Source organism: Triturus cristatus, chromosome 4_1 (assembly GCF_964204655.1).
Source record: "Triturus cristatus chromosome 4_1, aTriCri1.1, whole genome shotgun sequence".
Lineage (NCBI taxonomy): Eukaryota > Metazoa > Chordata > Amphibia > Caudata > Salamandridae > Triturus > Triturus cristatus.
In genome coordinates this window covers 119,775,768-119,789,128 of record NC_140585.1, presented here as the reverse complement: position 1 = coordinate 119,789,128, position 13,361 = coordinate 119,775,768, and the positions used below count along the sequence as shown (strand labels likewise).

Here is a 13,361-nt window from a genome sequence, read left to right as displayed (position 1 = left end):
CCCCTAGAGTTGAGCAGAAGCATAAGATTCCCCACTGCTTCATTCCATTTCCATTAGATTATAGATGTAAATTGTTTTTGATGGTATGGTCTGTGCAGATTGAAATATTCAGAGCATATTCTGACTTTTAGTTAACACATCTGTAAGCAATTTGGCCATCACTGAATTCAACGTTTATCTCAATCGTAATAGACAAGGATAATGACAAATATAGTTTACAATGTTATTAAGTACATCATTTTATTTAATTGTGTGAATAAAAGGAATCGTCTCCCCGTCGGGGAATTGAACCCCGGTCTCCCGCGTGACAGGCGGGGATACTGACCACTATACTAACGAGGACATATTGGCTTCAGTTCAACAGTGCTCACCTTCATGAGGTTAGGGCATGCCCTCAATCAATTCACAGTATTGTAATAGGCAGCTTTGCTTCTTTTGGTTAGGAGAAGTAATCTTTTTTCATAAATGATTACAAATCAGAAATTCCTAGCTAAAAATAATCTGCTTTAATAAGAAATGATTGATTAAAATAAATACCTATTTATCGATCTGTCTATCTATCTTTCTATCTATCTATGTATATGTATATATATATATATATATATACAATCAGCTCACTTTACCATTTGCAGCTTATAACCATTTACCACCAGGGGTCACTACTAACAAAAAGCATCCACTCCACTTCTAAATCTAGCCCCTAGAGTTGAGCAGAAGCATAAGATTCCCCACTGCTTCATTCCATTTCCATTAGATTATAGATGTAAATTGTTTTTGATGGTATGGTCTGTGCAGATTGAAATATTCAGAGCATATTCTGACTTTTAGTTAACACATCTGTAAGCAATTTGGTCATCACTGAATTCAACGTTTATCTCAATCGTAATAGACAAGGATAATGACAAATATAGTTTACAATGTTATTAAGTACATCATTTTATTTAATTGTGTGAATAAAAGGAATCGTCTCCCCGTCGGGGAATTGAACCCCGGTCTGCCGCGTGACAGGCGGGGATACTGACCACTATACTAACGAGGACATATTGGCTTCAGTTCAACAGTGCTCACCTCCATGAGGTTAGGGCATGCCCTCAATCAATTCACAGTATTGTAATAGGCAGCTTTGCTTCTTTTGGTTAGGAGAAGCAATCTTTTTTCATAAATGATTACAAATCAGAAATTCCTAGCCAAAAATAATCTGCTTTAATAAGAAATGATTGATTAAAATAAATACCTATTTATCGATCTGTCTATCTATCTTTCTATCTATCTATGTATATGTATATATATATATATATATATACAATCAGCTCACTTTACCATTTGCAGCTTATAACCATTTACCACCAGGGGTCACTACTAACAAAAAGCATCCACTCCACTTCTAAATCTAGCCCCTAGAGTTGAGCAGAAGCATAAGATTCCCCACTGCTTCATTCCATTTCCATTAGATTATAGATGTAAATTGTTTTTGATGGTATGGTCTGTGCAGATTGAAATATTCAGAGCATATTCTGACTTTTAGTTAACACATCTGTAAGCAATTTGGCCATCACTGAATTCAACGTTTATCTCAATCGTAATAGACAAGGATAATGACAAATATAGTTTACAATGTTATTAAGTACATCATTTTATTTAATTGTGTGAATAAAAGGAATCGTCTCCCCGTCGGGGAATTGAACCCCGGTCGCCCGCGTGACAGGCGGGGATACTGACCACTATACTAACGAGGACATATTGGCTTCAGTTCAACAGTGCTCACCTCCATGAGGTTAGGGCATGCCCTCAATCAATTCACAGTATTGTAATAGGCAGCTTTGCTTCTTTTGGTTAGGAGAAGCAATCTTTTTTCATAAATGATTACAAATCAGAAATTCCTAGCCAAAAATAATCTGCTTTAATAAGAAATGATTGATTAAAATAAATACCTATTTATCGATCTGTCTATCTATCTTTCTATCTATCTATGTATATGTATATATATATATATATATATACAATCAGCTCACTTTACCATTTGCAGCTTATAACCATTTACCTCCAGGGGTCACTACTAACAAAAAGCATCCACTCCACTTCTAAATCTAGCCCCTAGAGTTGAGCAGAAGCATAAGATTCCCCACTGCTTCATTCCATTTCCATTAGATTATAGATGTAAATTGTTTTTGATGGTATGGTCTGTGCAGATTGAAATATTCAGAGCATATTCTGACTTTTAGTTAACACATCTGTAAGCAATTTGGCCATCACTGAATTCAACGTTTATCTCAATCGTAATAGACAAGGATAATGACAAATATAGTTTACAATGTTATTAAGTACATCATTTTATTTAATTGTGTGAATAAAAGGAATCGTCTCCCCGTCGGGGAATTGAACCCCGGTCGCCCGCGTGACAGGCGGGGATACTGACCACTATACTAACGAGGACATATTGGCTTCAGTTCAACAGTGCTCACCTCCATGAGGTTAGGGCATGCCCTCAATCAATTCACAGTATTGTAATAGGCAGCTTTGCTTCCTTTGGTTAGGAGAAGCAATCTTTTTTCATAAATGATTACAAATCAGAAATTCCTAGCCAAAAATAATCTGCTTTAATAAGAAATGATTGATTAAAATAAATACCTATTTATCGATCTGTCTATCTATCTTTCTATCTATCTATGTATATGTATATATATATATATATATATATACAATCAGCTCACTTTACCATTTGCAGCTTATAACCATTTACCACCAGGGGTCACTACTAACAAAAAGCATCCACTCCACTTCTAAATCTAGCCCCTAGAGTTGAGCAGAAGCATAAGATTCCCCACTGCTTCATTCCATTTCCATTAGATTATAGATGTAAATTGTTTTTGATGGTATGGTCTGTGCAGATTGAAATATTCAGAGCATATTCTGACTTTTAGTTAACACATCTGTAAGCAATTTGGCCATCACTGAATTCAACGTTTATCTCAATCGTAATAGACAAGGATAATGACAAATATAGTTTACAATGTTATTAAGTACATCATTTTATATAATTGTGTGAATAAAAGGAATCGTCTCCCCGTCGGGGAATTGAACCCCGGTCTGCCGCGTGACAGGCGGGGATACTGACCACTATACTAACGAGGACATATTGGCTTCAGTTCAACAGTGCTCACCTCCATGAGGTTAGGGCATGCCCTCAATCAATTCACAGTATTGTAATAGGCAGCTTTGCTTCTTTTGGTTAGGAGAAGCAATCTTTTTTCATAAATGATTACAAATCAGAAATTCCTAGCCAAAAATAATCTGCTTTAATAAGAAATGATTGATTAAAATAAATACCTATTTATCGATCTGTCTATCTATCTTTCTATCTATCTATGTATATGTATATATATATATATATATATACAATCAGCTCACTTTACCATTTGCAGCTTATAACCATTTACCACCAGGGGTCACTACTAACAAAAAGCATCCACTCCACTTCTAAATCTAGCCCCTAGAGTTGAGCAGAAGCATAAGATTCCCCACTGCTTCATTCCATTTCCATTAGATTATAGATGTAAATTGTTTTTGATGGTATGGTCTGTGCAGATTGAAATATTCAGAGCATATTCTGACTTTTAGTTAACACATCTGTAAGCAATTTGGCCATCACTGAATTCAACGTTTATCTCAATCGTAATAGACAAGGATAATGACAAATATAGTTTACAATGTTATTAAGTACATCATTTTATTTAATTGTGTGAATAAAAGGAATCGTCTCCCCGTCGGGGAATTGAACCCCGGTCGCCCGCGTGACAGGCGGGGATACTGACCACTATACTAACGAGGACATATTGGCTTCAGTTCAACAGTGCTCACCTCCATGAGGTTAGGGCATGCCCTCAATCAATTCACAGTATTGTAATAGGCAGCTTTGCTTCCTTTGGTTAGGAGAAGCAATCTTTTTTCATAAATGATTACAAATCAGAAATTCCTAGCCAAAAATAATCTGCTTTAATAAGAAATGATTGATTAAAATAAATACCTATTTATCGATCTGTCTATCTATCTTTCTATCTATCTATGTATATGTATATATATATATATATATATATACAATCAGCTCACTTTACCATTTGCAGCTTATAACCATTTACCACCAGGGGTCACTACTAACAAAAAGCATCCACTCCACTTCTAAATCTAGCCCCTAGAGTTGAGCAGAAGCATAAGATTCCCCACTGCTTCATTCCATTTCCATTAGATTATAGATGTAAATTGTTTTTGATGGTATGGTCTGTGCAGATTGAAATATTCAGAGCATATTCTGACTTTTAGTTAACACATCTGTAAGCAATTTGGCCATCACTGAATTCAACGTTTATCTCAATCGTAATAGACAAGGATAATGACAAATATAGTTTACAATGTTATTAAGTACATCATTTTATTTAATTGTGTGAATAAAAGGAATCGTCTCCCCGTCGGGGAATTGAACCCCGGTCTCCCGCGTGACAGGCGGGGATACTGACCACTATACTAACGAGGACATATTGGCTTCAGTTCAACAGTGCTCACCTTCATGAGGTTAGGGCATGCCCTCAATCAATTCACAGTATTGTAATAGGCAGCTTTGCTTCTTTTGGTTAGGAGAAGTAATCTTTTTTCATAAATGATTACAAATCAGAAATTCCTAGCTAAAAATAATCTGCTTTAATAAGAAATGATTGATTAAAATAAATACCTATTTATCGATCTGTCTATCTATCTTTCTATCTATCTATGTATATGTATATATATATATATATATATACAATCAGCTCACTTTACCATTTGCAGCTTATAACCATTTACCACCAGGGGTCACTACTAACAAAAAGCATCCACTCCACTTCTAAATCTAGCCCCTAGAGTTGAGCAGAAGCATAAGATTCCCCACTGCTTCATTCCATTTCCATTAGATTATAGATGTAAATTGTTTTTGATGGTATGGTCTGTGCAGATTGAAATATTCAGAGCATATTCTGACTTTTAGTTAACACATCTGTAAGCAATTTGGCCATCACTGAATTCAACGTTTATCTCAATCGTAATAGACAAGGATAATGACAAATATAGTTTACAATGTTATTAAGTACATCATTTTATTTAATTGTGTGAATAAAAGGAATCGTCTCCCCGTCGGGGAATTGAACCCCGGTCTCCCGCGTGACAGGCGGGGATACTGACCACTATACTAACGAGGACATATTGGCTTCAGTTCAACAGTGCTCACCTCCATGAGGTTAGGGCATGCCCTCAATCAATTCACAGTATTGTAATAGGCAGCTTTGCTTCCTTTGGTTAGGAGAAGCAATCTTTTTTCATAAATGATTACAAATCAGAAATTCCTAGCTAAAAATAATCTGCTTTAATAAGAAATGATTGATTAAAATAAATACCTATTTATCGATCTGTCTATCTATCTTTCTATCTATCTATGTATATGTATATATATATATATATATATATATATATATACAATCAGCTCACTTTACCATTTGCAGCTTATAACCATTTACCACCAGGGGTCACTACTAACAAAAAGCATCCACTCCACTTCTAAATCCAGCCCCTAGAGTTGAGCAGAAGCATAAGATTCCCCACTGCTTCATTCCATTTTCCATTAGATTACAGATGTAAATTGTTTTTGATGGTATGGTCTGTGCAGATTGAAATATTCAGAGCATATTCTGACTTTTAGTTAACACATCTGTAAGCAATTTGGCCATCACTGAATTCAACGTTTATCTCAATCGTAATAGAGAAGGATAATGACAAATATAGTTTACAATGTTATTAAGTACATCATTTTATTTAATTGTGTGAATAAAAGGAATCGTCTCCCCGTCGGGGAATTGAACCCCGGTCTGCCGCGTGACAGGCGGGGATACTGACCACTATACTAACGAGGACATATTGGCTTCAGTTCAACAGTGCTCACCTCCATGAGGTTAGGGCATGCCCTCAATCAATTCACAGTATTGTAATAGGCAGCTTTGCTTCTTTTGGTTAGGAGAAGCAATCTTTTTTCATAAATGATTACAAATCAGAAATTCCTAGCCAAAAATAATCTGCTTTAATAAGAAATGATTGATTAAAATAAATACCTATTTATCGATCTGTCTATCTATCTTTCTATCTATCTATGTATATGTATATATATATATATATATATACAATCAGCTCACTTTACCATTTGCAGCTTATAACCATTTACCACCAGGGGTCACTACTAACAAAAAGCATCCACTCCACTTCTAAATCTAGCCCCTAGAGTTGAGCAGAAGCATAAGATTCCCCACTGCTTCATTCCATTTCCATTAGATTATAGATGTAAATTGTTTTTGATGGTATGGTCTGTGCAGATTGAAATATTCAGAGCATATTCTGACTTTTAGTTAACACATCTGTAAGCAATTTGGCCATCACTGAATTCAACGTTTATCTCAATCGTAATAGACAAGGATAATGACAAATATAGTTTACAATGTTATTAAGTACATCATTTTATTTAATTGTGTGAATAAAAGGAATCGTCTCCCCGTCGGGGAATTGAACCCCGGTCTCCCGCGTGACAGGCGGGGATACTGACCACTATACTAACGAGGACATATTGGCTTCAGTTCAACAGTGCTCACCTCCATGAGGTTAGGGCATGCCCTCAATCAATTCACAGTATTGTAATAGGCAGCTTTGCTTCCTTTGGTTAGGAGAAGCAATCTTTTTTCATAAATGATTACAAATCAGAAATTCCTAGCCAAAAATAATCTGCTTTAATAAGAAATGATTGATTAAAATAAATACCTATTTATCGATCTGTCTATCTATCTTTCTATCTATCTATGTATATGTATATATATATATATATATATACAATCAGCTCACTTTACCATTTGCAGCTTATAACCATTTACCACCAGGGGTCACTACTAACAAAAAGCATCCACTCCACTTCTAAATCTAGCCCCTAGAGTTGAGCAGAAGCATAAGATTCCCCACTGCTTCATTCCATTTCCATTAGATTATAGATGTAAATTGTTTTTGATGGTATGGTCTGTGCAGATTGAAATATTCAGAGCATATTCTGACTTTTAGTTAACACATCTGTAAGCAATTTGGCCATCACTGAATTCAACGTTTATCTCAATCGTAATAGACAAGGATAATGACAAATATAGTTTACAATGTTATTAAGTACATCATTTTATTTAATTGTGTGAATAAAAGGAATCGTCTCCCCGTCGGGGAATTGAACCCCGGTCTCCCGCGTGACAGGCGGGGATACTGACCACTATACTAACGAGGACATATTGGCTTCAGTTCAACAGTGCTCACCTTCATGAGGTTAGGGCATGCCCTCAATCAATTCACAGTATTGTAATAGGCAGCTTTGCTTCTTTTGGTTAGGAGAAGTAATCTTTTTTCATAAATGATTACAAATCAGAAATTCCTAGCTAAAAATAATCTGCTTTAATAAGAAATGATTGATTAAAATAAATACCTATTTATCGATCTGTCTATCTATCTTTCTATCTATCTATGTATATGTATATATATATATATATATATACAATCAGCTCACTTTACCATTTGCAGCTTATAACCATTTACCACCAGGGGTCACTACTAACAAAAAGCATCCACTCCACTTCTAAATCTAGCCCCTAGAGTTGAGCAGAAGCATAAGATTCCCCACTGCTTCATTCCATTTCCATTAGATTATAGATGTAAATTGTTTTTGATGGTATGGTCTGTGCAGATTGAAATATTCAGAGCATATTCTGACTTTTAGTTAACACATCTGTAAGCAATTTGGCCATCACTGAATTCAACGTTTATCTCAATCGTAATAGACAAGGATAATGACAAATATAGTTTACAATGTTATTAAGTACATCATTTTATTTAATTGTGTGAATAAAAGGAATCGTCTCCCCGTCGGGGAATTGAACCCCGGTCTCCCGCGTGACAGGCGGGGATACTGACCACTATACTAACGAGGACATATTGGCTTCAGTTCAACAGTGCTCACCTCCATGAGGTTAGGGCATGCCCTCAATCAATTCACAGTATTGTAATAGGCAGCTTTGCTTCCTTTGGTTAGGAGAAGCAATCTTTTTTCATAAATGATTACAAATCAGAAATTCCTAGCTAAAAATAATCTGCTTTAATAAGAAATGATTGATTAAAATAAATACCTATTTATCGATCTGTCTATCTATCTTTCTATCTATCTATGTATATGTATATATATATATATATATATATATATATACAATCAGCTCACTTTACCATTTGCAGCTTATAACCATTTACCACCAGGGGTCACTACTAACAAAAAGCATCCACTCCACTTCTAAATCTAGCCCCTAGAGTTGAGCAGAAGCATAAGATTCCCCACTGCTTCATTCCATTTCCATTAGATTATAGATGTAAATTGTTTTTGATGGTATGGTCTGTGCAGATTGAAATATTCAGAGCATATTCTGACTTTTAGTTAACACATCTGTAAGCAATTTGGCCATCACTGAATTCAACGTTTATCTCAATCGTAATAGACAAGGATAATGACAAATATAGTTTACAATGTTATTAAGTACATCATTTTATTTAATTGTGTGAATAAAAGGAATCGTCTCCCCGTCGGGGAATTGAACCCCGGTCTGCCGCGTGACAGGCGGGGATACTGACCACTATACTAACGAGGACATATTGGCTTCAGTTCAACAGTGCTCACCTCCATGAGGTTAGGGCATGCCCTCAATCAATTCACAGTATTGTAATAGGCAGCTTTGCTTCTTTTGGTTAGGAGAATCAATCTTTTTTCATAAATGATTACAAATCAGAAATTCCTAGCCAAAAATAATCTGCTTTAATAAGAAATGATTGATTAAAATAAATACCTATTTATCGATCTGTCTATCTATCTTTCTATCTATCTATGTATATGTATATATATATATATATATATATACAATCAGCTCACTTTACCATTTGCAGCTTATAACCATTTACCACCAGGGGTCACTACTAACAAAAAGCATCCACTCCACTTCTAAATCTAGCCCCTAGAGTTGAGCAGAAGCATAAGATTCCCCACTGCTTCATTCCATTTCCATTAGATTATAGATGTAAATTGTTTTTGATGGTATGGTCTGTGCAGATTGAAATATTCAGAGCATATTCTGACTTTTAGTTAACACATCTGTAAGCAATTTGGCCATCACTGAATTCAACGTTTATCTCAATCGTAATAGACAAGGATAATGACAAATATAGTTTACAATGTTATTAAGTACATCATTTTATTTAATTGTGTGAATAAAAGGAATCGTCTCCCCGTCGGGGAATTGAACCCCGGTCTCCCGCGTGACAGGCGGGGATACTGACCACTATACTAACGAGGACATATTGGCTTCAGTTCAACAGTGCTCACCTCCATGAGGTTAGGGCATGCCCTCAATCAATTCACAGTATTGTAATAGGCAGCTTTGCTTCCTTTGGTTAGGAGAAGCAATCTTTTTTCATAAATGATTACAAATCAGAAATTCCTAGCCAAAAATAATCTGCTTTAATAAGAAATGATTGATTAAAATAAATACCTATTTATCGATCTGTCTATCTATCTTTCTATCTATCTATGTATATGTATATATATATATATATATATACAATCAGCTCACTTTACCATTTGCAGCTAATAACCATTTACCACCAGGGGTCACTACTAACAAAAAGCATCCACTCCACTTCTAAATCTAGCCCCTAGAGTTGAGAAGAAGCATAAGATTCCCCACTGCTTCATTCCATTTCCATTAGATTATAGATGTAAATTGTTTTTGATGGTATGGTCTGTGCAGATTGAAATATTCAGAGCATATTCTGACTTTTAGTTAACACATCTGTAAGCAATTTGGCCATCACTGAATTCAACGTTTATCTCAATCGTAATAGACAAGGATAATGACAAATATAGTTTACAATGTTATTAAGTACATCATTTTATTTAATTGTGTGAATAAAAGGAATCGTCTCCCCGTCGGGGAATTGAACCCCGGTCTGCCGCGTGACAGGCGGGGATACTGACCACTATACTAACGAGGACATATTGGCTTCAGTTCAACAGTGCTCACCTCCATGAGGTTAGGGCATGCCCTCAATCAATTCACAGTATTGTAATAGGCAGCTTTGCTTCTTTTGGTTAGGAGAAGCAATCTTTTTTCATAAATGATTACAAATCAGAAATTCCTAGCCAAAAATAATCTGCTTTAATAAGAAATGATTGATTAAAATAAATACCTATTTATCGATCTGTCTATCTATCTTTCTATCTATCTATGTATATGTATATATATATATATATATATACAATCAGCTCACTTTACCATTTGCAGCTTATAACCATTTACCACCAGGGGTCACTACTAACAAAAAGCATCCACTCCACTTCTAAATCTAGCCCCTAGAGTTGAGCAGAAGCATAAGATTCCCCACTGCTTCATTCCATTTCCATTAGATTATAGATGTAAATTGTTTTTGATGGTATGGTCTGTGCAGATTGAAATATTCAGAGCATATTCTGACTTTTAGTTAACACATCTGTAAGCAATTTGGCCATCACTGAATTCAACGTTTATCTCAATCGTAATAGACAAGGATAATGACAAATATAGTTTACAATGTTATTAAGTACATCATTTTATTTAATTGTGTGAATAAAAGGAATCGTCTCCCCGTCGGGGAATTGAACCCCGGTCGCCCGCGTGACAGGCGGGGATACTGACCACTATACTAACGAGGACATATTGGCTTCAGTTCAACAGTGCTCACCTCCATGAGGTTAGGGCATGCCCTCAATCAATTCACAGTATTGTAATAGGCAGCTTTGCTTCCTTTGGTTAGGAGAAGCAATCTTTTTTCATAAATGATTACAAATCAGAAATTCCTAGCCAAAAATAATCTGCTTTAATAAGAAATGATTGATTAAAATAAATACCTATTTATCGATCTGTCTATCTATCTTTCTATCTATCTATGTATATGTATATATATATATATATATATATACAATCAGCTCACTTTACCATTTGCAGCTTATAACCATTTACCACCAGGGGTCACTACTAACAAAAAGCATCCACTCCACTTCTAAATCTAGCCCCTAGAGTTGAGCAGAAGCATAAGATTCCCCACTGCTTCATTCCATTTCCATTAGATTATAGATGTAAATTGTTTTTGATGGTATGGTCTGTGCAGATTGAAATATTCAGAGCATATTCTGACTTTTAGTTAACACATCTGTAAGCAATTTGGCCATCACTGAATTCAACGTTTATCTCAATCGTAATAGACAAGGATAATGACAAATATAGTTTACAATGTTATTAAGTACATCATTTTATTTAATTGTGTGAATAAAAGGAATCGTCTCCCCGTCGGGGAATTGAACCCCGGTCTGCCGCGTGACAGGCGGGGATACTGACCACTATACTAACGAGGACATATTGGCTTCAGTTCAACAGTGCTCACCTCCATGAGGTTAGGGCATGCCCTCAATCAATTCACAGTATTGTAATAGGCAGCTTTGCTTCTTTTGGTTAGGAGAAGCAATCTTTTTTCATAAATGATTACAAATCAGAAATTCCTAGCCAAAAATAATCTGCTTTAATAAGAAATGATTGATTAAAATAAATACCTATTTATCGATCTGTCTATCTATCTTTCTATCTATCTATGTATATGTATATATATATATATATATATACAATCAGCTCACTTTACCATTTGCAGCTTATAACCATTTACCACCAGGGGTCACTACTAACAAAAAGCATCCACTCCACTTCTAAATCTAGCCCCTAGAGTTGAGCAGAAGCATAAGATTCCCCACTGCTTCATTCCATTTCCATTAGATTATAGATGTAAATTGTTTTTGATGGTATGGTCTGTGCAGATTGAAATATTCAGAGCATATTCTGACTTTTAGTTAACACATCTGTAAGCAATTTGGCCATCACTGAATTCAACGTTTATCTCAATCGTAATAGACAAGGATAATGACAAATATAGTTTACAATGTTATTAAGTACATCATTTTATTTAATTGTGTGAATAAAAGGAATCGTCTCCCCGTCGGGGAATTGAACCCCGGTCGCCCGCGTGACAGGCGGGGATACTGACCACTATACTAACGAGGACATATTGGCTTCAGTTCAACAGTGCTCACCTCCATGAGGTTAGGGCATGCCCTCAATCAATTCACAGTATTGTAATAGGCAGCTTTGCTTCCTTTGGTTAGGAGAAGCAATCTTTTTTCATAAATGATTACAAATCAGAAATTCCTAGCCAAAAATAATCTGCTTTAATAAGAAATGATTGATTAAAATAAATACCTATTTATCGATCTGTCTATCTATCTTTCTATCTATCTATGTATATGTATATATATATATATATATATATACAATCAGCTCACTTTACCATTTGCAGCTTATAACCATTTACCACCAGGGGTCACTACTAACAAAAAGCATCCACTCCACTTCTAAATCTAGCCCCTAGAGTTGAGCAGAAGCATAAGATTCCCCACTGCTTCATTCCATTTCCATTAGATTATAGATGTAAATTGTTTTTGATGGTATGGTCTGTGCAGATTGAAATATTCAGAGCATATTCTGACTTTTAGTTAACACATCTGTAAGCAATTTGGCCATCACTGAATTCAACGTTTATCTCAATCGTAATAGACAAGGATAATGACAAATATAGTTTACAATGTTATTAAGTACATCATTTTATTTAATTGTGTGAATAAAAGGAATCGTCTCCCCGTCGGGGAATTGAACCCCGGTCTCCCGCGTGACAGGCGGGGATACTGACCACTATACTAACGAGGACATATTGGCTTCAGTTCAACAGTGCTCACCTTCATGAGGTTAGGGCATGCCCTCAATCAATTCACAGTATTGTAATAGGCAGCTTTGCTTCTTTTGGTTAGGAGAAGTAATCTTTTTTCATAAATGATTACAAATCAGAAATTCCTAGCTAAAAATAATCTGCTTTAATAAGAAATGATTGATTAAAATAAATACCTATTTATCGATCTGTCTATCTATCTTTCTATCTATCTATGTATATGTATATATATATATATATATATACAATCAGCTCACTTTACCATTTGCAGCTTATAACCATTTACCACCAGGGGTCACTACTAACAAAAAGCATCCACTCCACTTCTAAATCTAGCCCCTAGAGTTGAGCAGAAGCATAAGATTCCCCACTGCTTCATTCCATTTCCATTAGATTATAGATGTAAATTGTTTTTGATGGTATGG

General features: G+C 35.4%; 8 non-coding genes across 8 annotated transcripts; all 8 read right to left on the bottom strand.

Annotated features, from left to right (window-relative positions):
* Positions 1-270: 270 nt before the first annotated feature.
* TRNAD-GUC (transfer RNA aspartic acid (anticodon GUC)) lies at positions 271-342 on the bottom strand. The gene has a single exon. It is a non-coding gene; the product is annotated as a tRNA-Asp (tRNA).
* Positions 343-4,456: 4,114 nt separating this feature from the next.
* On the bottom strand, positions 4,457-4,528 carry TRNAD-GUC (transfer RNA aspartic acid (anticodon GUC)). Its single transcript has one exon. It is a non-coding gene; the product is annotated as a tRNA-Asp (tRNA).
* Positions 4,529-5,153: 625 nt separating this feature from the next.
* TRNAD-GUC (transfer RNA aspartic acid (anticodon GUC)) lies at positions 5,154-5,225 on the bottom strand. Its single transcript has one exon. It is a non-coding gene; the product is annotated as a tRNA-Asp (tRNA).
* A 1,333-nt stretch (positions 5,226-6,558) lies between these two features.
* Positions 6,559-6,630, bottom strand: TRNAD-GUC (transfer RNA aspartic acid (anticodon GUC)). Its single transcript has one exon. It is a non-coding gene; the product is annotated as a tRNA-Asp (tRNA).
* Positions 6,631-7,255: 625 nt separating this feature from the next.
* TRNAD-GUC (transfer RNA aspartic acid (anticodon GUC)) lies at positions 7,256-7,327 on the bottom strand. The gene has a single exon. It is a non-coding gene; the product is annotated as a tRNA-Asp (tRNA).
* Positions 7,328-7,952: 625 nt separating this feature from the next.
* Positions 7,953-8,024, bottom strand: TRNAD-GUC (transfer RNA aspartic acid (anticodon GUC)). The gene has a single exon. It is a non-coding gene; the product is annotated as a tRNA-Asp (tRNA).
* Positions 8,025-9,356: 1,332 nt separating this feature from the next.
* TRNAD-GUC (transfer RNA aspartic acid (anticodon GUC)) lies at positions 9,357-9,428 on the bottom strand. Its single transcript has one exon. It is a non-coding gene; the product is annotated as a tRNA-Asp (tRNA).
* Positions 9,429-12,845: 3,417 nt separating this feature from the next.
* On the bottom strand, positions 12,846-12,917 carry TRNAD-GUC (transfer RNA aspartic acid (anticodon GUC)). The gene has a single exon. It is a non-coding gene; the product is annotated as a tRNA-Asp (tRNA).
* Positions 12,918-13,361: the final 444 nt, after the last annotated feature.